Genomic DNA, 25195 nt, shown 5'->3' with positions numbered 1-25195 from the left:
AATAATTACAATTCCCACGTCCCTAAACTAGTTCGTATTACCAATCAACACAATCTAATATAACATCGCATAAGAGTTCGTATATTATTAAATAAGGGATATTTGGATCTAAAGATTGATATTTAGATAATCCCGTCAATAGGTCTATCAAAGTCGCTAGTGAAATGATTAAAGCCGCATGGGATTATTGGATGTAAAGCACCAGATTCACTACTTGCTAATATAGTCTGATTAACGAATTTCTCTCAACTCGAAACAAAAGCGACACATTTTGTAATTCGTTGTTTGGTAATATTTAAGCATGAGAACTAACACAGGAGTACGTCGCTATTATTGCAATTTCTACAGGTCACCATCAGGGCCCGTGCATTGAAGTGGCCACTCGGCAATCACTTATGTCTACTCGTGGTAACATATGCTACAGTTATGTAGTTGCTATGGTAATTCAGTTTAGTGTGCTATTGTACGTTGATCGATCTACGGATATAGCCTACAGCATAGACTAATAACATAAGTAATTATGTAATATAAATTATTATTGTAACACCATATATATATATTATAAAATATATACATATAGGCCTAGTATATATAGATGTATATACATATCATGTAAATATATATATATATATATATATACACTTATCATATATGTATATATATGTCTATATAGCCTATATTTATATTTTAGTATTTTTATATTTAATAATAACAATGGGAGGTATAAATCATATACATTAAACTAAATGTATGCACATGATTTTATAACCTTATACTATACAATATAGGCTTACGTTGATAAATGTTATATAAAATATAATTTGTATATAAATGATGTATACTGTTATGGGCAATCATCTTATTAATGAGTTAGTACGCCCACATATATCAAGGGTACCGCTATATTATTGCCAAAACAAACAGGATAAATGTAGCATATATAAGGGCACCAGCATAAAGAATTAGTATAATATATTACACTGTAGGGAAACCTACCAGTCCCTAATTCATTCCTAAAACAATATACTACATTAATGGGTATTGTACGATGTTTCCCCTTTTGAAGTATATTAATTAATTATGTAATAAATGAAGGCTGCTTAAAGTATCCTTAAATAATGCTGTTTTTTTGTTTAACCTCCACAATCATACAGCAACACACGGTAGTTATTGCTGATAAACATAGGGCCTATACATAAACCATAATTAATTGCTGTAGCTATTGGAAAACGCTAAAGTTAATCGCATTATTAACTGCAAGCATTTGACATTCAATTTGCTTACTCTCTCACACCGATCCATGAAGAAAAAATAATATTAAAATAAATAAATAATAAGACAGAGTAGTTTTAAAGTAAGAAAAACCCATCTAGTCGAAGTATTTGCAAAGAAACTTTCTTAATTTTAAAATACAAGCAATATGCATAAATCTTATACTATAATTTATGACTTGGTTTAAAATATTATGGTAATTTTTTTTTTCGTCAAAACATACCTTAATATTCAATTGAAAGATCCAATGAAATTCTTTGTTAGCAAGAGTGCGAGATCAATTCGTGAGGATAACAGAAGATCAAAGAGTCCGTGTGAATATCAATATCTGTGCTGACAACAGGCGCACAGTAAGACGTTTACATTGAAAGTGACGAGCTGGCCGACAGCTGGCGCATTTTGTGGCTTTTCCGAGCGCGGATGAATTTCCACATCGTTTGCTGCTGTTGCTGAAATGAACTGGAGGCGGATGTGCAGGGTAGTTCAGCGTTATTAGCACTTCCGGTTTATCGTTTAGTAAGCATGGAGGAAAGAAGCGGTCATGTCATCAAACAGAAGGACGCTAGGGTACTACATAAACAGGATACAATTTATGGTTTGCTAGCAATGGAAGATTTGGGGGGGGGGGGGCGGGCCAGTCCCAGCCACTCCCCCTTTTTGGAAAGTTAAAAAAAGAAGTTAAAAAAAAAAGGGGGAAAAAAATGATCGCCCAAAACCCATCTAGAAAACAAAAATTTTGCGAGGGCATTCCCCCGGACCTGCACCCCCTAGGGTGGTGTTATCTCGATCGGCCCCACTTTCGGACATCTCTGGACCCGCCCCTGGCTAGTACTACGAATTAAGGGGTAAGAAATTGAAAAATACGTGATAGGTTTTTTAGGTTACTGAGAATTGCACAGGCATGATCTTGTATAGAGTATTTATTAATTCACTTTATGACATGACCGCTTCAGTGCCATGAAATCAATCAGATAATAATTATGATCAAAAAATTTCATTTAGCTTCAAGAAGACGGCCCGAGAATACGGACTGACAGCTACTGGTGATAAACGATCTTTATTCATCAGCTTAACATAAATGAAATTCGAACTAATATGAAAATAATTAGTTGATTATTCTATTTATTCAATAATAATACTTACTATTAATTATTACTAGTCATTCAATAATGTATAAATGAAAACTACTAAAAAGGAATACATTCTATTGATGGGTACAAACATTGAGTCAGAAATGTTATGAGTTATTGTTCTATCAGTATTATGCTTACAGACAAGTATTTTTGTGACATTAACAGAAAGTATAGCTGATAATTGATGTGTTTGTTTATCATTCATTCATTTATGTACTATTATTAATTGAATACAATAGTTGACATGTAATAATTTCGCATTATGAATGAACAAATTATTATTATCATAACTAATAGTATTTATTTCAGTCTTTTGTAGGTGTTTTTATAGACATTCAGTAATTCAGCGTCATTCAATTAGCTGACTTTTATTCCAAAACCACTAAAATTATTGAAATTATTGAAATCAATACCCGTATCAAACCGACGGACCAGTATAGTAAATATAAGACAACGATACATTGATAGAGCAGTTGTCAGGTTTCCCATCGCTACACGTCAGTCATGTTCGTCTTCGAGAGTAATACAGAAAGTTCAGTTCCCCCATTGAGTAAAAGACGAAGTAATGTGATTGATCATCGAATGAGGAATACAGCAATATGATTGGCTGTTGAGTACGCCTAACTAATAGTCTAAATAGTCTTATTGGTCATTGAGTAAAGGTATAAGTAATTACTTGTTTCCATATAGTATTCCATTCATCAAAATTAACATGAAGAAATAAAAGTCAACAAACCATTTAAGTTATCAAGCAATTAATCATCGAATGTAGGCGAGAACAAATTCTGGTTTAATTATCTAGTCTTTGTTATGATTTCCTTTCGCTGGCATACCTTGCACGAGCACATAAAGCATTACGGTTGTCCAGCTGTTACTAAAGACGATGGGGATTTTGGGTTAGGTTTATCACAAGGCCTAGATAACAGCATTCGCTAGTATCGAACGCTGTTATCATCTGTTTCTACTTATCTGAATATTAATAGCATTCATAATAACGACCGGATTGCAACAATGTATATTTTCGTAGAGCTTAGCAGTGGATTCAGCAATTAGAAATGTGAGGGAGGTGAGGGGCGGTAGAGAGAGATAAATAATACATTAGTAAAGGCCTATTGTAAACTGAAGTAATATAGACAGAATGTGTTACTATAAATCTGATCGACTTTATAGGACGGTCGTTATAGTTGTAGACTATAACGAAAGTCCTATAACTATAACGACAGTCCTATAAAGTTGTTATAGTTGTAGACTGGAATAAATTGAACTGCTACTGTGCATACATTACTACCAAGCATATCAGCAATCTATGCACACCCGAGGTAGGGAAGTGTTAAAGTTGACTATCTATAGACAGGATAGGGGGCGCTATTTAGGTATAAAGCGTATCATTCTAGAGCCCTGTCTAGTTCACTGTAACTTTGTAAAATTTTATTATTATTTCAACTTTGTTCGTTAACGAGCCCGTGGCTTACCCACCAGTCGCCTAGTTAGTAAGGGAGTTGTAGCTTGGTGGTTCAAATGCTTGCCTCCTCATGCTCCAGCTGGTTCAAATCTAACAAAAAAAGCAGGCATTTTTTTACACAGTACCGTAGTAGTTCCAGAAATTTGCCAAAGAGGGGTCAGACATCCGACAGAGGGATCCGAACGAAGGAGTCGACTAGAGCCTCAATCAGGGTCTCGGAATAAAAATTCCTGGTAGAGTCCATGGGGAGAGTTTTTATGGCTTAGTATGGCTCAAAATTGTTCCTTTATACCACAAACTGGCAACGAAAATAACGTTTTGAGTAGGCAGATTAATAGTTTTCGTCCGACGAACTCGTCGTTCCGTCGAACGACGGGGAATCCAGGCCTGTACGACGGGAGACGATTACCCCTAACCCCACCCTCATCGGCGCCACCACTGTCTCGCCGGGGTATTTTGAAATTACCTACAGTAGTATGAGAAAAATAATTTTAAAATAGACAACGCCGTACATTTTATTGACGGAATTTCCCTTTAAATAACTGAGCTAAAACAATAAAAAGAAAATTTGAGAACAAAAAATAACCTGCAATTCTTACCCATGAGAGTGAATTTACGGGCATCTTTGAAGCAAAATATTTCTGGGGAATGCATACGGACCACCTGTGATAGTTTTAATGATTATATTTTATATGATTAACTTGCAGGCCCATATTATTTCTCTATCAAAAGAGTACACCCATAGTAACAATAAATATCAAAAACCTAAACTTTTTAGACATTATTTTTTTCAGTCATGCACAATTAAGAAAAGTGAGAGCACCCACCCCCTTACAAACTGGCCATCTTCTAAATCGCCTCATTTGCACGCTAGCGCCTCCCACTTTGCTATATTATTATTGAGAAATTGGTTCCCATCATTTTGAAAATCCTGGGTCCGTTTCTGTATTTATTTACTTTACCAATCATTGCCCTGTCTTGTTATGTTTTGGCATGTTTGGTGAGGTCCCTGAACAATAATGGTACTCAAAATTGGATTACGAAGATTTAGATACTATCCGGTATCTAGATCACAAAAATCAATTTGGTGTTTGGTTTCCTAATGAATATACTTATTAGAGCGTGAAATCATGAGCATAGGCCTAGTAATATTTATGTATCACCGAAGATGACTGCTTAATTTTTTTTTTTCCAGTTTTGACTATAAATCTACAATCTACATGATGCCCTAACGCAACACGGTTTGAGTTAGTCTCTCTACGTGTAACATTTCTTGCGACAGATGTTATACAGTGACGATAATACTCTTAGAAATACTGACATCTATTCCAAAAGATATTTAGGCTATGCACGCCCATTTATCATAGATATATTACGTATATATTACGTACAATTTCTACATAATTCAAAAGATCGATTGATACATTAACATCAGGGAAAACGTCAACAACTCTAATAAAAACATAAACAACAAAATCGTGGGATGTAATCGTTTTAGGTTAACGCAAGCATACAATGGAAAGCGAAAGCCAATGGCACACACCAATTGCGCCTTAGCACTAATTTTCAAAATAAACATCAACAACGTTTACGTTCTTGTCATTAACGATAATTGGATTCTTTCAGCTAGCACACACCAACACGTCACAGTAACAAAGTAGAATACGATATGAAATTTTTCTGACGTCATCATATTGATGCTGTGACGTTGCATCCGCCATTCAGTGCACAAATATCGGCGGCGATGAATTAGCGAGAAATATAACAGGTTTACCTACAAAACGGCATTGTGATAATGAATTAGAACTTCCGATCTGAGGGAGCTTAACGTCAGATACAGGGGTAAACATATGATTTTTGGATGACTTGACACGCGAGTGTAATATCGACTGCTTCACTTTAATGTCGTATTCACACACGGTTCAGTTTAGAGACCTATTTATAAAGTCAATACATAAGCAGTGCAGGTGACAACAGGATTTGCCGGACGACTGAGAAGATGGAACTGATGGGGCGGGCCAGGAGCGGCCATGAACCCATTAGAAGGGAGCAAAGGGAGAATCCCCCAGAAGCACCGACAATTTCAGTGTGAAAGGATTATTTAGCCATAATGGATTCTTGAGTAGGCCTACTGTAATCTGTTAAAATTATACAGGATTTTTTTTTCTCCTCTATGGGTAGGAAACCTCTTCCTGGCGGAGATCACTGTCTCCTTGTCCTAGGCCAATTGCGCCACCACTATGCCTGAATAGTTAAACATTATTAAGACCTGTGAATATACTCCACAAGCTACATCGATATCCCTCAACAATATTGATTCGTAATTAAAGAATATCAAACGATTTTACTTTGTTTTCATGCTGGTGACCCAAAAACAAAATACGGAGGCGTAGATGTATATAGTCCATGTTGTGAAATGCATTCGATCGAATAAGAAAACAACATACAATCAATTGGATCGGATCGGATTATTCGGCAATCAATTGAAATCTTCACATGTTTTGATATCATGAACTTATTGTGACTGTGCGACACACACACACACACGAGCACGCGCACCCACACACACAAACAAAAACAAAAAAAAATACGAAAAGCTATACAAGATAACTAAAGTCCTGTAGAATGGTTTGAGTATAATTTGCACGTTTTATGTTCTCCCTCCAATTCAAAGACACTTCTGGAACCGGGCTTTCCACGTTCTTTAGTAGCTTTGATCTCTAATTGTGAATTTGGGACCAAGAGTGGTCTTTAATTGCAGGTGGCCTTTAACTGTAATTTAAAAACGATTATGCCCATAGAAGATTATTTTCTTGGTTCTTTGAACTTGCAAGAAGGACAATAAAAGTTCCATGCCTTTTTTCCCCTATTATTCGGAAAACCAACCTACGCACTACATCAGAAAGACAATATATTATTTCATTTATATTCTTTTCTTTCATACCGACAACTTATAAACAAAATCTCGTTTTCTCTGAAAAGCTCCTCTTTTTTACATACAGCCCTATTAAAATCTAAATTATAAGAAGCTTAATATGGAACTTAATGAACGAGCTGGAGTACAGTGTTTGTCCCTAGTGTGTGTGGGTCGGTGGGTGTGTTTGTGTGGGAGACATAAAGAGATTTCATTACGGAACTAATTAAAATGCAGTGTAAATATTAATAGCGATCTCCTCACGAATTAGTCGCTCGTACATTTCCTTAGAAGACGCGTGCGTCTAAATGAAGTTACGCGCTACATCACGACCAATTATAAGATGGCACACTAGATATTATTATTATTATTATTATAGATAAATACAAACCCCATTTAAAACAAATAAATTTTGGGCTTGTAACAACGGAACAATTTTGCCAGGATGTGATAAGAAAATTAATGAATTTCAAACGTGACATGGTTAAAGTATCCTGGATGTGGGAAGAACAGGTGATTTCATTATGCATCACAAAAACATTATAAAAAAATATTCACGTAATTTAATGCGAGAGTTAACAAAACCCACCGTGTTTAATTTCTATCCTGATTCAACAACTGCATATATGAATTCAATTTATTGCTATATACCTTTGTGCAGTCACATCCATAGAGATCTTTCCAGATCTTTGGTGCCGGTTGAATATCAGGACAAATGTTCAGGCTTCCGTGAGCTATTATAGGCCTTCTAGGTATGTTTTACAAAAATTCATGGATAATAAAGTGTCTTAAAATCTACAATAGGAATGAAAATCTTTGCTGTTTCATAATGTTAAGGGAACGTGACTGAAAAATCTGCTGTTGATATTTTCGAAGGAAAAATTATATTTCTAACTAATAAAATAATAATGATTGTACGACACTGATAATTAAATAGGCTTATATCAAATAAAAGTATAGAATATAATTATTAGATATTCAAAGCCTAATATTACATTATATGCCATAGTATTTTAATTGAAAAGAAACTGTACCTTTAATCAAAAGTTAATGTTAGGAATGCACATGTGTCTATTAATATTCAATTATCCTAAAATTAGTCTAAACTATGTTGTCAGTAACAGTAAATTCGTGATCATTACTGTATTTCTTATTTCTCTCTTAGTTTAGCATTCTCTCAAAGTGACAGACATAAAAATCAATCAACACATACAATCAGTAGGTTTGCAAGGTCGCGGAAAGTTCGCACCTTTTCTCTCACTTTTAACACCAATATTCACTAGCAATACGTTAGATTTGACACGGTTTAATGTCACTATTATCGTCCACTGTGGTTGGCATTATTTTGAATGTAAGAATGTCCTCGAAAGCTCGTTATTTTTATCAGAATATAATCCATATTGAACGCTCATCGGTGAACCTAATTCCAGCGGCAGTGACATTTTATCATTATAATCATTATACAAAAAGTAGAGTGGATTTTGTATGGAAGGCAAAACAAAAACAATAACAACATCTACACCAACAACAATACCGTAATAAAAATAACATTAATAATGATAATAATAATAATAATAATAATAATAATAATAATAATAATAATAATAATATGATAATCATCATTATCATAATTATCACTACCATTATCACTATCATTACTATCATTATTCCAATTAGGCCTATCATTGGCCATCTCAAAATCGGGGATGCGCACATGTCTGCACTTCGTGTTCGCGTCTGTTATATTTTTATATATATATATATATATATATTCTTCTAGTGTTATTTCAAGAACCACAATGAAAATCATATCAGTAAAATTATTGTCATCCTGGTTAAAGATGTTAATAAATAAATATATATATATATATATATCACTATCATACTCATCATAATCATGATTATTATTATTATTATTATTATTATTATTATTATTATTATTATTATTATTATTATTATTATTATTATTATTATTATTATATACTTATTAGTATCTATCTTATAACCATGACATTAAGTACCGGTAGCTAAGTTTAGATAATTTAGTCATCAATCTGAGATGTTCATTGACGCACTAAAATGCATGGTACAGAAATAGAGATACTTTATAAAGTACCTCGTCAAATTGCTCTAATGTCAACGACCATTGAATTAATGACAAATTTCAAAAACTGCAATGCTTCGGTTTAAGTTTGATTGAAATAAAAGGTCTCGTGTGACGTCACTCGATCACATTCGATAACGCGCCGTCCACGGTAAACACAAAAATTGCACGTTTCAATTTCACCGCCGGTGCTATGACGTCACTTTTTTTATGGAACGTTTACTAGGTCTTATTATTTATATAATTGTAAAGACGAAATAACTGTAGAAACGAATCGATATCCTGTTCTGAAGACGGAAAAGATTCCCCAAGCAATAGCCTATCTCCCGGTTTGCGTCGGCAAATCATAATACGATTTTAACGACGCGCGCTTCACGCGTCGGTATACCTGTTTTATATTACATTACAGCTACGTCCACATATCTCACTGACAACATTATAGTATTTTGGATTTATAATGTCATTGAACCAACAATGTTCTCAGCCTAAAGAAATAATTGAGGTTAGTTTAATACATTATTTATATTAAATACTGTTTGTTGATAATTCATTAGAAGTTTGAACCAGATTGGTGGGAATTGACTATCCACACTCTATGTCAGTATAATTATGCAGGAGGTACAACATTAGCTAACAGAATGATGCACTCACAAAGTATCAGTCTCTGGTCTGATCTGCAGTCAAACAAGAAATCGTATGTGTATGATATCTATTTAACTAACTATATCTTGTATTTTGATGTATTTATACAATTGTACACAAATGTACAAGGAAAACAAATCCCCGAACAAACCTGAGATTGTTATGACAATAAAGGATACCTGTATCCTGTATCTTGTTGCATAAAAATAATTTATCGTACCGTTAGCATATATGAAAACACATCCTACAAGTGATTGATACGCACGCACGCATGTACGTTTCGTATTCGAGAGTTCATTTAAGGTATTCTCAGCCTTGTTCATTCATACTGCATTCAAAAGAATGTATCTTTCCGTTTTGTCTAAATCCAATTTCGATGTGTTCCTCGGTCGCGCTAAAATGTTTCCCTTTGATTACTAAATCCCATTGTGACGTAGATTTCAACTTAGTGATGAGTCAAAACGTAAGCATTATTGCTTTTCTTAATTCTTCGATCTCCCTTCAGACAATAATATTGTTAAACGATTTCATTTGGAACCATATACATATAGCAATGGTAATTATCCAATGCTTATATAATCCACAGCTATTTCAATATATTGCCTGAGATGATGGAGAGTTGCTGACAGCAATCAGATAAGGAATGAATCAGATTGGTACACAAAAAAGAACGATTATAAACTGATAATAATGATTGAAATTTAGGCTTATTTAAATTGATCCTCCCACGCCAGGATGCAGTTTCTTTGATTATAAATACGTATCAATTTTACACACACACAAATATAAATAAATAAACGCCTCACCCAAAAAAGAGCCCCCCCCCCACAAAAAAAAAAACCAGCTTCTAAACAATAAATACGGTTATCTCTAAAAAAATAGCATACACCTTTAACATAAGTGAAATGTTGGCAACACTTAAAAGAGTTATTTTTAATTTTGAACACGTAATCAGATGGAACCGTAAAATAATTGATGCTATTGCACATTGTAACTTTAAAAATTCATATGAAAGTTTACATATGACGTTGACAAAACCTTAATAAAACAAAGTATACAAAAATGGCTAGCAGTGATTAATGCATGCGTACTATGGTGAATAACATACTTCTAAAAATACACTAACACGATCGAGAGCAACAATAACTTGTCTATGATAGCTATTTATCATCACGTAATGTGGCGTAAATAAGAGAACTACATCAAAAGGTTAAGGATGAAGCTGTCTGATACCGTCATCTTATAATGTCAATATTATGAACATCTTAAGATCATCATATTAAGTACGTCTTAACAGTGGCGGCGGCACAAATTCCCCGACGAGGGATGTCCCTGAAGGGGTCCCACACCCACCTTACCCCACGATGGTTTGGCTCAGGTGATAAGCACCTCTAGATGACCGCCGAAATGGCACCGTCAGACTGTAAAAAATAATATTACAAAGCAATGTTCCCCGCCGACGTAATGCGACTTATTCTCCGATCGGGGAGGGGAAGGGGTGACCACTGAATCCCCACAGGCGCCGCCACTGTGTTTGCAAAAAAATATCACAAATGCAATTTTTTTCACTATGTTTACATCATGTATCACATCAAGAATGTAAACGTGTTTACATTAGAACGAATCTCTTATCGTATACAAACACAAAATAAACGCAACCAAAGATGAACATTTCTTAATCAGGTGCGTGATGGCGACATTAATCACATTATCCAGGCCGAATCTACCTTTACCACAGAATGAACCATTCCACTAAACACCATCCTTTCAAAATTGTTGTTTTTAGGCCCTTCGACAGCATAAACGTGCGTAAGCTAATATCGTTTGTGGAAAAAGTGCGTGTCTCTGGCCTGCTCTGATTATTCAATTGTTAAGTTCGGACAATCCGTAAAGGTCATCAATCACAACGTGTTTTTTTTTTTAATTATTCATAACCACATGCAAACAATACATGTAGACAACTACACGTACATAAATTATATATTTGAAAGCTATATAATTTTAATTATAATAACAAGCACAATTATATAATTGCTGGTAAATACTGTAACAATGAACCACCGATGTAAACTGTTAGACCACAATGTACACATTGTATACTATATATACAACCAAACACTTTCATGTATAATGCATAACTCGAATAATATCTAAGTCGATCTTATTTCACATACCACATTGTTGTATTTTACATTAATTAACGATCTGTAAGTCGAATTTTATCTAATTTTTCAATGCCTCGTTGGATTCGACTTGAGCAAGTTAAACTTACTAATAAAAACAAGATTATACAACTATGACAAACACTTATATTATATCACAAAAATTATATATAAACTGTTAAACATTTCATAAAAACATTTTGTTGTTAATATACTTTATGGCAACCACTTATATGTTAGGTCAATTACAAATACAGTACTTTGTAACGAATCTACAGTTTAATGTATTGTATATTTGTCTAATTTATATTGCTTATTGCTGTATTTTAAAGTAGTACACCATACACTTTTTTAACAGTAATATCAGTTAAAAGGGGGAACGTGTATTGGGATATTCAATATAAAAATATTAAACCATTAAGTTCAGACATAGAACAACAACCAGTATTATAAAAGGAGGAATGTAAAACAAAGAACATTTTTTCACCATTTTCCTAACTTGTTTATTTCCACATTTCAATATCTCAAGTATTTAAATTATCCTTTGAATTTATATTGCTTATCATGAAAGAAGGCGAATAATATGCACAATACTGAATTTATGATATTACTGAAGTATAATGCAGCATAAGTATCGAATTATAGGATCTTATCTGAAGATCTTATATTAAGATCATATCTTAATATCTTACTGTATCTTATATACATTATTGGATATCAGTTACCATACCAACAAATAGTTACTTGAGAAAGTACAAACTAATGTAAACAAGATTATGGCGTGTTTATATATTGTATAATTGCTGCTAACCAGCTTGATTACTTTGGACGGAATGAAAAGTAAGATTAGATAATATTTTAAATAGGTTAAATCATATAGACCTAATAACAAATCTATGGTAGAACATTATACAATACATCAAAATCCTCTGAAAACTGTGCAGATTTTAATAAAGAAAGCACTAAAATCAAATCTATCACCACTAATGGTCCAATCACAAATAAGGTTGCATGTGTACCAATTTTGGTTCAATAATGATCTTAGCAAAATAATGTTCAATTTATCTTTAGTGAACCCTATATCTGTTCACTATGATCTGTTTCAACATTCATGTTGGTTCAACCATGTAGGTAATACCTCCATGGTTCACCTAATAATTCTTCAACAGTATATGTCAATATTTACTCATCAGTGGTGTTCCATTAAAGTTATTTCACTGTCAAAAGATGATATATTTATGATTTATCAACAAACAGTGATGTCCATCAATGTTCTTCAATATTTCACCAAGATAAGTTCATCACGATTAGTTCATCAAAGGCATTTGAATCCATTAATGTTTAATCAATGTTTTCCAAAATGTTGTATAGCAATGATGTTTCCACCAACGTTGGTTTAGCAATGTTTATTTTAAAACTTTATTTTATATGTCTATTTATAGACTGCCTTTTCAGATGCAAAGCGCTTTTTTGTTTTCAAGTCATTTGGTCAACATGGTTGCTGCTAATACCCACCAGATACCCATTTAAACCTCTGGGTGAATAGACACAATTCAGATAGTGTCTCACTCACAGCCACAAGTATAATGCACAGCAAGGGGTTGAAACTACACTCTTTCGCTGCATCAACATTTTAAATTCCACCAATGTTGGTTCATCAATAATGTCCGAAATATATTGTTTCATCAATAAAGTTTGACAAAACATTCATTCACTGTAAATGTTTTATAGTTATTGATCCACCAATGATGATCCAACACTAATAATCAAACAATGAAGTTCCCGCAAAAACATCACAACAGTTGGTTCACCAAACATAATTATTTCATCAATATGGTTTCTCCAATAATGGGAACTTGCAGTATGTCCAGCAAGAGTATTTTTTTTAAATTGATTGATGAAATATACACAACAGATGGTTAACTTAGAATGTTTTTCCGATTGTTCCACAACATCATACATATGATGATTCACCAACACATTCTACTGATATTGCTCAAATACATTAAAACAAAATGATACTGTAGTGTATCAACTCATTTGTATGAAAGACTCTGTTCACAAAAATGATAAAAATATCCAAATATTTTTCAACAGAAGGTTGACGAAATTAATTTTTATGAGCTTCAACAACAACAATATTAATGAAAACTTCTCTACAATTGGCAAGATAGCAATGCATAGTATCTAGTAAAGCAAAGAAATGTTTGAAATTATTTCCAAGAAGACAGTAGCTGCATAAAGGCCTGTACACCCTATCAAATTTTCTCTGAAAAAAAACCAAAAAAACTGTTGTATGCCAATATAATTGTCATGATGTGCCTATATGATCATGATATGATGTCATCATGAACATATTTTAGGCATGTCACATGTTTTTGTCAAAATACTATGTGATAGTTTGGACAGGGCTTTAGAACTCTGAAGACTGCAGAAACATGTTGATCGTAAACATATTTTGGATTTAGCTCTAGTTTTTCCATTCTGTACTGACCATTTCTGAAAATGAAAACAAACCACAACTAAAGCTCTGTTCACACTATCAAATTCTAAAAGTATGGCCATGATATGATGTCATTGCCATATTTATGCATGTTTTTGTCAAAAAAATTTGATAGTCTGGACAGGGCTTTATAAACATTATGAACATGTTAACAGCATCAAAGATTTAAACGGCTCGGTTAGGTGTCCCAGGCAGTTAGGCCCAGGCTAGGCTGGTCAAGTTGCTGGTGCCATATCCTCGAAGTATATTGTTATCATTTCAAAACAACAAAAACAATGTTGCTTGTGTCCACAGGCAAGGCACTATATTAAACATTTGTCTCTCTTGAATCACATATGACTGAGCATTCTATCTCTTAATTTTGAGGTCATGAAACTAATTTTTTTTTTTTGTCTTTAGGCAAAGTAAAATAGGTCTAAATTTATATCACTTGTATAATACAGGAGGCAGCTGTGAAAACTCTTGGATTTCAGAAATTGTGAGGATTTTTTTTTTTTGCTTTTAATGAAATAGGTTTTTTTAAGTTCATAATTAATATGTACTTTTGAAAATTGTGTTATTCTATGAATCATAAAAACAGATATGAAAGGATTCATTGATTGATCGTACATCACCATTCAATGTATAATTTCAATGAATCAATACTGTTTATAATTATTTCAACTTGCTACCTTATATTTCCCAAAATAGTAACACCGTAAAACAGCTATTAGAAGGTAAAACACAACACCACTGTTGTTAAAACCAATTTCGAGATCGTTAAATTTCTAGGAATTCAAATGTTAATCCATTCTAAGAAACCTTATTGTAGGTTCTGTTGACAATTATAACACAAATAAGTATATAATTTATGAAGATACATCCTAAATTTGTGTTATTTGTTATATTTCTTTGAATATAGCTATTAATTCTCCCAATTCTGCCAAATATTTTTCCTACAATATGTGAATTAAAAATAATGAATAAATTATCATTTTAATTATTGTGGTGGATAAATATTAATGAAATTAAATAAAATAACATACTCTAGGTAAAAAAATATCACTTGAATTAACACCACTAATTAACACAACAGAAAAGAAAAAAATGCTATAACTAGACCATATGAATTCTTTTAAACAGTTGCAATCAGTTTAATATTGCACTTTTCAAAAGGATGAAACAACAGCAGCAACAACACCCACATAGATCAACATCTAAATTATTCTGTCTGGTTACACATATCCCTTGAGGTTCATATTTTTCAACATTATTATTAGTAAATGCCTTGTGCCACAAAGGAATCAATAAATACAAAAAATTGTTACATTAGAAAAAAAAAATCCATCAAACTCATCTGACAGATATAAGCTTTGATTCAACTTTGTTAAACTGTTATTATAATGGATTAAAAAAAATATATTGCATTGTAGATTCTCCAAGCTGTGATTATTCTAATATTAAATGCCAGCTTTTCTTTTAGTTTCTATCTCAAATCTCTAATTCTTCAGCAACAATGGTAACTTATTTTAGGATTGTATTGAAGTTTATAAAATATATATTGTCATAATTTTGTTTTGCCTCATATTTTAAGGCAGTATCGATATGTTATATTGTTATCATTTTTTCGCGTTGGGGGCTAGCCAATCTAAAGCTGAAGCATAAAAATCAGCTGGGATGGAATTTATGTATAAATAATAATAATAACTGTCTCTTATACACATCTAGATGTGTATAAGAGACAGGTTTCTTGATTATGATTAGGGCATATGTTGTTTAAAAAAACAAAAATAAACTTTGATTTATTGTTTAGATTACAATTTACAAAGAATAGGCCTAGGCTATTTGTATCGGTTAGAATATGACCAGCATATTTTATTTCATAAATTAAAGTTTATAATATCCAAGTATAGGCCTAGATACAATTAATTAGAAAACTTTCATGTTATTAATATTATTTATCATTTATTTACAGGCGAAATTAACATATTATCGCCGACAATTCACATTGCAAACTACTCTGTCTGCACAGCCTAACCTTTCTCCTCTCTGCAGTGTTGACTCAAAGATATTACAGTAGGGCCTAAAATAGAGAGATGGGGCCTGCCCCTGTCTCTTATACACATCTAGATGTGTATAAGAGACAGGTTTCGCACTGTGCGCAAAGAGGCATAAAACTATTTTAAACAATCTGAAGGGTAATTATTTCCCGGGGCTAATAATGATAACAACATTAAAGGTAAGAACACAAGCTAAAGAAAGTCTATATGGTAGGCCTAGGCCTCCATCAAATCATATATCACAGTTTCTACATATCTAATGTGGAATAGCGTTTAGTATTTCTTTTTTTTAATTATTTTAATCCTGTGACCGCAATGTAAATAACTTTGTGGCTAATGTTACACCAGTGGTAAACCAATTGTACCTGTAGGCTATCATTTTTATGTTTATGTGTCATATCATAGAAGAAATGCATTGAAGATGGTATAGGTCTTTCTCAAGTACACATTAATTAGTATTAAGTTCGGAAATGCAAGTCATAAGTTAAAGATGTTGCAGTGTTTTTTTTATAGAAAATATTTCTTCTTATATATAAAAATAAACTTGGTAGGGTGTGGTATTAGGCCAAAACTGGGGAAATATAGCATAATACGAACGACACTGAAGAACTTCCACACCTACACAAATGTATATAGGCTTAATATGTCAACCTCACCACATGGCATCCATCAATCACATCTCTTTTGTGTCTCTTGTCAGTAAATGTTGTCTATGTTTTGTAATGATCTAGCAGTTCATTGATTTTTTTGTCATAAAACACACACTGTTTCTGCTAAATGATAATCAAAGCACTGTCTGAAAGTGGACGTTTTATTAATGGGCATTGCAGCACTTTGTCTAGGAATCCTGTTATTAGAACTGTACAGTACATTGGTTTTGTGCTTTCCTTCTAGTTTCATTCACCTGAGACCAAGTTCTGAGAAGGACTAATTTTTTTTCGTTCACAACTTGCATATAGTTCAATGAAGGTAAATATTTCTTATAAGTAGGCAGATCAGTGCAGTTCCTAAGAGCGGAAAATGACTCCCCAACTGGGGGAAAGGCACCCTCCCTAACAAAGCAATCCATTGAAAAAAATTCAAGCTTAATCTATCCTATTTCATTCTACATGGCAGCTTTAGTATTTATTGTAATAATTAAATTTATTAATTATCACTTTTGCTAATACTGACACTAGTGGAAGTAAGATAGCGCTTCACTTCAATCAATAATTAGATGATATCTTGTAATTAATTTCCTTTATCTATCTTTATTTGTTTCTTGTTTGACGTGAAAAGATAAAGGCAATATAGTGCAATATGTGCTATATAAATAGATGTTATTATCATAAAACCACAAAAACTGGGGACTTGTCAAAGCCAAAAGTAAACAAGGCCAAATGATGCTTATACAACAGAATAAAGATGACAGTTTCTAACTGTGACAACAGCTAGTAGGCAGTACTTTAAGGGGTATTTGAACAGGTTAAGGAGTAGAAATATTTTGAAATTGCATACAGACCCACTGCTGATATCATATGAGATTTTTTGCTCACTATATACAACATAATGATGAGTAATTGTTATGAGATCAACATTTTTTTACCTACACTTTTTTATAAACCCCACTTAAGTTCTGTACCCTGTTCTGTATTGGAAAAAAGTTGTTTTTTTCTTTTAAGGTGCTGTTAAAGACAAGCCATTTCGGCTTCTATATGCACTAATTCTTGTAAATTGTATATTGTCAATGATCGTTTGTTCTTCTTGTTATTATGAATTAAATATTCATAACTCTGCTAATACTCAACTAATTTCCATAAAAAAAACACTGTTTTAAAGAAGAATTCATGCAAAATTTAAAAATACCAAAACCTCACTTTGAATTTTCCGACAAACGACTGGATTTGCCAGAGCCGGTCAGAAATGACATTAAATCGAGAAAGAACAATACAATATTAAAAAGAGTAAAACGGAAAAGGAAAAAAAGTAAAATGGGAGCTCATGCTTTAATGGTAACGGTAAACATGTGTTTGCTATTAAAATTTACAATTTTTTTTTTTTTAAATAATTTTCAATTGAGAACTAGATAATTTGACTGATATACCACACAGCAAATCTTTCAGATATTAAATTTTATTATTCGAGTTTATTATCTCAACAGACTGTATCCTTTAGGAGCAGAATTTGATTTATTGCATAACTTTGTAATTCAAACAGTAGCATATTGATCATAACCGAAACAATAGCGAAAAATAAATACTCTGTCTCATCCAAACAGTCGTCAATACCAACAATGGCGTTTAAATTTAGATTGTGTAAACACAAACCCTGTCAGAGGAATTCACGGCCGACGGCAGACTCTAATTATTCCACAATTTAATCAGCTATGTTAACTCTTCGGTGTTTACATAAAGCACATATGCAATACCTTGCCACATGCCAGAAAACACTTGGACACACTTTTAGCAGGCTGATGATAGTGATAGATAAAACATGGTTAAGAATTCAACCGTGAATAAATGGCCCAATTTCGTAATGTAATGGGTATTTGAAAAAAAAAATGGTTATTAGGTGTATGTGATAGAGTGTCAACCTTTTTCCAGACCTTATAACTATGCAGACATATTTTATTCAACCTCTTCATGAAGGTTTCTATCTCTGTTCTTTGTTGATTGAATAAAATAACAAGTTTAATGTTATGATGTTCATTCTTACAGTATTTTTTTTTCAATACATGAGTATATGAATTATCTTAGTAAAAAAAAAAAATCATTATTCTCATCACCACTCAATCACCATCATCAATCATATTATTAATTATTTCATCAATCATAATTCATCATCATTAATCATCATCCTCAACACTACAAATACATCAAAATCATTGATCATCAACAACATCAAAGTCAGCGACAACCAAAATTTTAATTTCAATTTCCTTTATTCATTTAAATTAAATACAGGACCATTAATTTGTGAACTTATCACTATTTACGTGGCAATTACTTCCACAACAAAAAAAAGAAAAACATATGAAGGTCTAAATGTGGCAATGAAGACAAGCCAAACCAGTTACTCGTCGCAAAAATCAATTTTTAGTTATTTATACAGCAGTAAAACGAGAGTTATAAAATAGTAAAAGAATCACTTCGTCAACATGAAGTTATAGTGAGTTTAAGCGTACAGCTGTTTAAAGAACAACATTTGAGAAATCAGCCTTTAAAGTTTATGATTTCAGGCATTTCTCAGGCAGAAACCACCAAATTGTTAAAAATTGTTGTTTTAACATTGAAAATGGGGAAAATAACATCATAGCATGATATATAGATATGTAAAGGTTAGTTTAGTGCAATTAAATAGATTTAAAAAATGTTGACATTCCAGCATGTTTTGGTCATATCTTTGAAAAAGGATTTGCGACGAGTGACTAGTTTGGCTGGTCTTTGCCACGAATGAAAAAAAGTTAGTGGTAGTTATAAATGAAGCTTGGAAAGTGGATTGTCTTTTTTTGTTGGAAAACAAAATGGAAGACAAACACCTAAAGTATGAAGCTACAGCGTCACTCCTTTTCTGTTCTGCAGGTACCAGAACATCAGTTAGTATCACATATTGACATAACGGAAATTGGTGACGTACAAACTAACAAATACCAGGATAGAAACATATGGATCCTGCGAAACAACAGCTTCTCAAAAGAGATAGACTGTAATTGACAGATACCCGACCTAGAAACAATAGATTAAATAAAGTTAATATAATATAATAGGGAAAGGGGACAAATTACTAGATACGTAGTAAAAATAGTTTTAGTCAAGTACCATACTCAACTTTAATGTCATATAATTTCATGAATAGATTAAATTGATCACACTACTGTATAGGAACATGATTTTAGATTTGGTTCTGCGATGTTATTTCTGCTAAGTTTTTAAAACACAACTGTTAGTCAATTTCTCCATGCGGTTACTGTGAATAAACTACAGGTTTTGTACTAGTGTATATTTGGCGACTTTTTGTAGGGCGGGGGTACATAGTCACCAAAAAAATTCACACCGACTTGGAAAATGTTATGAGCACAAAATGACACTTTTATAGTTAAAAAATCACCTTTATTCTCCTTGCTAGCTCCTCACACATATCCCACTGCACCTTTCATCTACTCCCACCCCCCCCCATTCCATTGATCCCTCTAAAGTCAATACTCCAAGATAGAGTATGCCACTCTCCATACTGTTTTTGCACTCCCTAATACAGTACTCTATGCTATGCGACTGCAAATGTGAACCACCTACAAAGAACAGACACAATAATCACTCTTGAGCATTTCTTATTACCTGCAATAACGATGAAGTGGACAGCACTTTGCAGACTACCAAACATAATTATAAGGTGAGTATTTTTTTTATACTGCCAAAATTGGTGATTTTGAATAAAACTAAAATTTTATTATTTGGCCATTTAGTGCACTCTTTGCTACAAAAAAAAAATGGAAATTTCATACAAAATTAAAATTTTATATATATTTTTAATTACACCCTCCCTCTCTCAAAAAAATAATTTTTCCTTTGTAAATTTAAAGCATTAATCAATCTCATTACTACACTTTTTATTCAATAACTTTTTTTTATTTTCTCCTCCGCCTAGATGGTTCTGGCATAGTCAGTTTCTAAATGAGAAAACAAAATTTTATTTTCATTTTTTTTACGCCCTCCTCTAACGATCTTTAAAAAAATAAGTTCACCAAACAAAGCAAAAAAAAAGTTGTCACCTTAAAACGACTAAAAGTTTTGTTATTCCTTGAACTTTAATCAGGTTACTGAATAATAATCTTTCAATAAAATTCATCGTTCAAAAAGTATCAACAGTCAATGCACAAACAAACCATATACTGTACTACATAATGGATCGTGTATTTTCATTAATATACAGTTTTTAAAATGTTTTATGCTAGCTAATGTATAGTACTGTTTACCCCTTTAGGTTTTGGTAATATATTCCTTGACCTCTGACATATATAGATATACACAGAGGGATATATTACAATCATAAACAAATTATGTTTTAACAAAAATTTAAAATTTATTTTCTAAAATCATATATAGTTTAGAATCTTCCAATTATGATTTTTAAAACACAGTAAATTCAATCATTGAAGAATAATTATAGTTGCTATGTAAAAGACTCAATGGAGGTTGAGCCTGGAAAAAGTTTGTTAACCCATTATTGAATGAAAGCAGTAGCTTCGGATAATAGACACCTTGAATAAATGGAGGAATGCAGAAAATATAGGGCCATATTGATTGACCTGATTGGCCATAGCCCCATCAACTTGCCATTCTGCAGACAACACAGTTTCAATGGACATAAACACATGGTTGTATACCTAATCAATATAGACAATCTATTCCATAAATAAGCTGTATTTTGTATTGAACCAAATGAACCAGAAGATACTATACAGTTCAATAGTTCAAAACTAATATTTAGATACGTTTAGAATTTTATAGAAAACAATGGAATTTATTTGAGGATGAGATTTGGAATTGGGTGACGGTAGCATGAGATAATCAATATCTACCAACTGTCCTAATAAATGGCGTGTTTATATTATATAGTACTGAACATTCACGCTCCCCTTTCTACATTATTATCATTATAAATATTATCATAATTATCTGTATTGTTATTATGTCAATTTTTTTCCATCTGTATTGTTATTATGTTAATAGTACAGTATGTTCATTCTTACTATAAGCCTATCTTGCTAATATACATGTTGGAAGGGGGCAGGGCATACTAACAGATTGTCACACAAGAGATGGACAAAAGCAGTAACAGGATGGAGACCTATGGATGGCAAAAGGAACACGGAAAGACAATGTAAAAGATGGAGAGATGAGTTGATACATATTAGGAAATAGTAAATCGGTGCACAGCAAGAGAGATTGATTTGGCATCAACATGCTGAGGCTTTCATCCAGCAGTGGACCGACAACAGCTGATGATGAATAATCTTATTCCAACTTATTATCATCATTATTTTATTACAATATTATAATCATTATTGTTAATTATTATTAATATTAGTATGTTTAATCTTTCTAAATCTGGGTTAAATATACTGTTCTGTATGTGTACAGTACATAATGATATCCTTCTAGCTTTTATTATCATTATATTAGAAATATTGATAAATGCTTGGGGTACATGTTCTGAAAAGAACTGTTGTTTTTGTTAAGAGCGTCTTGACCTCTCAATGAAGTTGATCCAATCGTTAAATATCTTCAGAGTATCCAAACATGGGAAATTGATATGATTGGAGAATGGGGCTCGTCTTTAATGTCCCCGCACTCATCCTTTATCATTATCAATATTGATATTATCTTTATTATCATTGTCGAGTGTTACAGTACTATTGCCATTGTTATTAAAAAAATAAAATTAATAGACATTCGATTTTTTAACACAAAGCTAACCCTCTACCGAACCCTAAGACCACCCCAAATTTTTAGGTCCCAAAGGTGGTCTCGTATTGGAGAGCAAATTGTAGTTATTATCATTATCGCTATTTTAATAACGATAATATATTAATAATTATTTCATAAATACATTTTATGCCGCCAGTTCTGACTGAGCTAAGTCGCATATGCTCAGTAAAGAATGATGAAAAAAGATGAAAAGAAAATATCACATAATTTTTGCTACAAGTACACAAGATGTAGACTTAATATTATGATTGTTGAAATACAAGAAAATTTATGAGAGTAGTATATCAGACAAATTATCTTCCAATAAGGCACATGTCATGTCGTCTAATCCTGTTCTGATCTACGGACATTACTAAGAAATCCTTAAATTCATTGCTAGCCAATTTAGGAGTCTATAAAAATATATATAAACAATATTTTTTCCTACTGTATGTATTTTTATCCCGCCGGCAACAACAATACAAAATCTCCTGATACTTTAAGTTTATCTTATAATTACATAAAATAAAAAAAAAATTATCAATCCACTTTACTGAATAGTTTACATCCTCAATAATATCTTGAGTGATTCAGTTTTCAAATATAAAAATTATATTTATATCTACTTCAAGAAAGTTATTGATTTTTTTTTCTGCAATGTGTATTAATTTACTACAAACATAGTCAAACTTTAATAGAACATACTGAGTTACAAGAAATATTTACAAACCCTAATTCCTCTGCTAATGAAGCAGCCGATGGGATTGTAAACATCACTAGAAAGCAGATCTATTTTATACACATACTGTAAAACATTGAATTGAAGCTCTTTTTTGAGAACTTTGGGTGGACTTCTTTTCGAGATGGGCTTTTTTTAGGCTACATTTGCAAGGTAAAGAGGGTAGCTTCTTTTCAAAATGAATGCTGCAAATTTTGGGAATTACAACTATAAAACAATAAATAGGGCCACTGTAACATCAATATGTATCATGGAGTGTATTAACCGGCATTAAACCACCTAAACTACTGTATAAATCAAGTGTGTTTTAAATTTATTTTGTTTCTTTGAAATTCATGTACAGTGTACTGTACTATCTCAAAAAAAAGCTTAAGCTACCTCAAAAAGAAGCCTGGGATGGTCTTCTTTTCGAGACTACTTTTGCATACTAAAGAGTCGGCTTCAATTTGAGACAGGCTTCTCAAGAATAAGCCCATTGGGCTTCTATTTGAGGTTTTACAGTAGTGGGATTAAACACAAATGCACTGATGAATCGCTACAACATTTTTAAACTCCCCATAGGACAGTTCAAGGTGATGTGTGTGTGTTCTCTGTGATTGATTACCTTAAAATTTCTGATTATTGAAAAACATTATTATATGATGATGTTGGTGATGGTCATGGGCATATCCAGTAATGTCAAAAAGTTGGGGGGGGGGGCGCCATCGAGACAACAACACTACCTTAGTTGTTTTCTAGACGCCCGGAAATAACCCCCGAGGCATTTTGGGCGTTCAATAATTTTTTTTTCTTTCTTTTTTTTTTTCGCTACTTTCCAAAAGGGTGGGGGTGGGTGAGGAGAAATGGCCAGCTGCCACAACAATCCCCAAACAGTCCCTGATGGTAGTGATTATAGTGGTATCGATTATAATGATGGTAATGGCATTGGTGATGATGATGATGGTGGTGATAAGGTGGTGAAGATGTGATGAAAGAGATGTTACGGTGATGGTAATGATAAGTAGCGATGGTGGTGGTGATGATGGTAGTACTGATGAGATAAATTATGGTGATAGTGATTGTGGTGATGGTGTTGGTAATGATGGTGATGGAGATTTTAGTGGTACTAAAGGATGATGATGATGATGAAGAAGATGACGATGATGATGATGATGATGATGAAGATGATGATGATGATGATGATGATGATGATGATGATAATGATGATGATGATGATAATGATGATGATGATGATGATGATGATGATGATGATGAGACTCAGAATTCACAACTTCAGTCCATATAAATTATTTTGGATTTTGAAAAAAAAAAAAAACAATTAGTAAAATGGTTGTTCTATAAAATATATTTAAAAGAACGTTCATTCTTTACTGATATCAAATCAAGAATAACTTTAATTCATTGACACAGAAACAGTGAGGCTAAAGGAAATTAAAATGCAAAGACAATTGGTAATCCGCCCTCAAATTGTTTTCTTAGAAACAAGTCTAATTTACGATGTCTGGGAATTTTGTTCAAATTCCCCTTTTTACATAGTGCATGCAGGATAAGAAAATGATAAATGGAGTGTGAATATGCATAATAAAAAAAAATACCGGTATAGGCAGAAGGCTGAGTTTTCTAGGATGCAAGTCTGCAGAGGGCGTTCTAATATACTGTACAACCATAAATTTTAATAATGATCTAAATCCCATTCTGAATACATAAGCACTTTAATAGCCCATGGGTAAAGGCACTATATAAATGCCTATAGTATACTTAAAGCAACATTATCATAAA

The 25195-nt window shown here is 32.6% G+C and overlaps 2 protein-coding genes across 3 annotated transcripts in view; both read right to left on the bottom strand.

Annotated features, from left to right (window-relative positions):
- LOC117109777 (protein Tob2-like) overlaps positions 1-1664 on the bottom strand; it is a 13660-nt gene extending 11996 nt beyond the window's left edge. Inside the window, exon 1 of the mRNA XM_033252193.1 lies at positions 1496-1664. The gene's annotated coding sequence lies outside the window, so the exon portion shown is untranslated. The remainder of the gene's footprint in view (positions 1-1495) is intronic.
- Positions 1665-10424: 8760 nt separating this feature from the next.
- LOC117109779 (vegetative incompatibility protein HET-E-1-like) overlaps positions 10425-25195 on the bottom strand; it is a 29065-nt gene continuing 14294 nt past the window's right edge. For both annotated transcript variants that reach the window (XM_033252197.1, XM_033252198.1), the window contains exon 9: positions 10425-14188. The gene's annotated coding sequence lies outside the window, so the exon portion shown is untranslated. The remainder of the gene's footprint in view (positions 14189-25195) is intronic.

This window comes from Anneissia japonica, unplaced genomic scaffold, assembly GCF_011630105.1.
Source record: "Anneissia japonica isolate Jap-2015-1 unplaced genomic scaffold, ASM1163010v1 scaffold334_len275345_cov169, whole genome shotgun sequence".
NCBI lineage: Eukaryota > Metazoa > Echinodermata > Crinoidea > Comatulida > Comatulidae > Anneissia > Anneissia japonica.
Note: the sequence above shows the minus strand (reverse complement) of the source record. Positions and strands in the feature narration are given on the sequence as shown.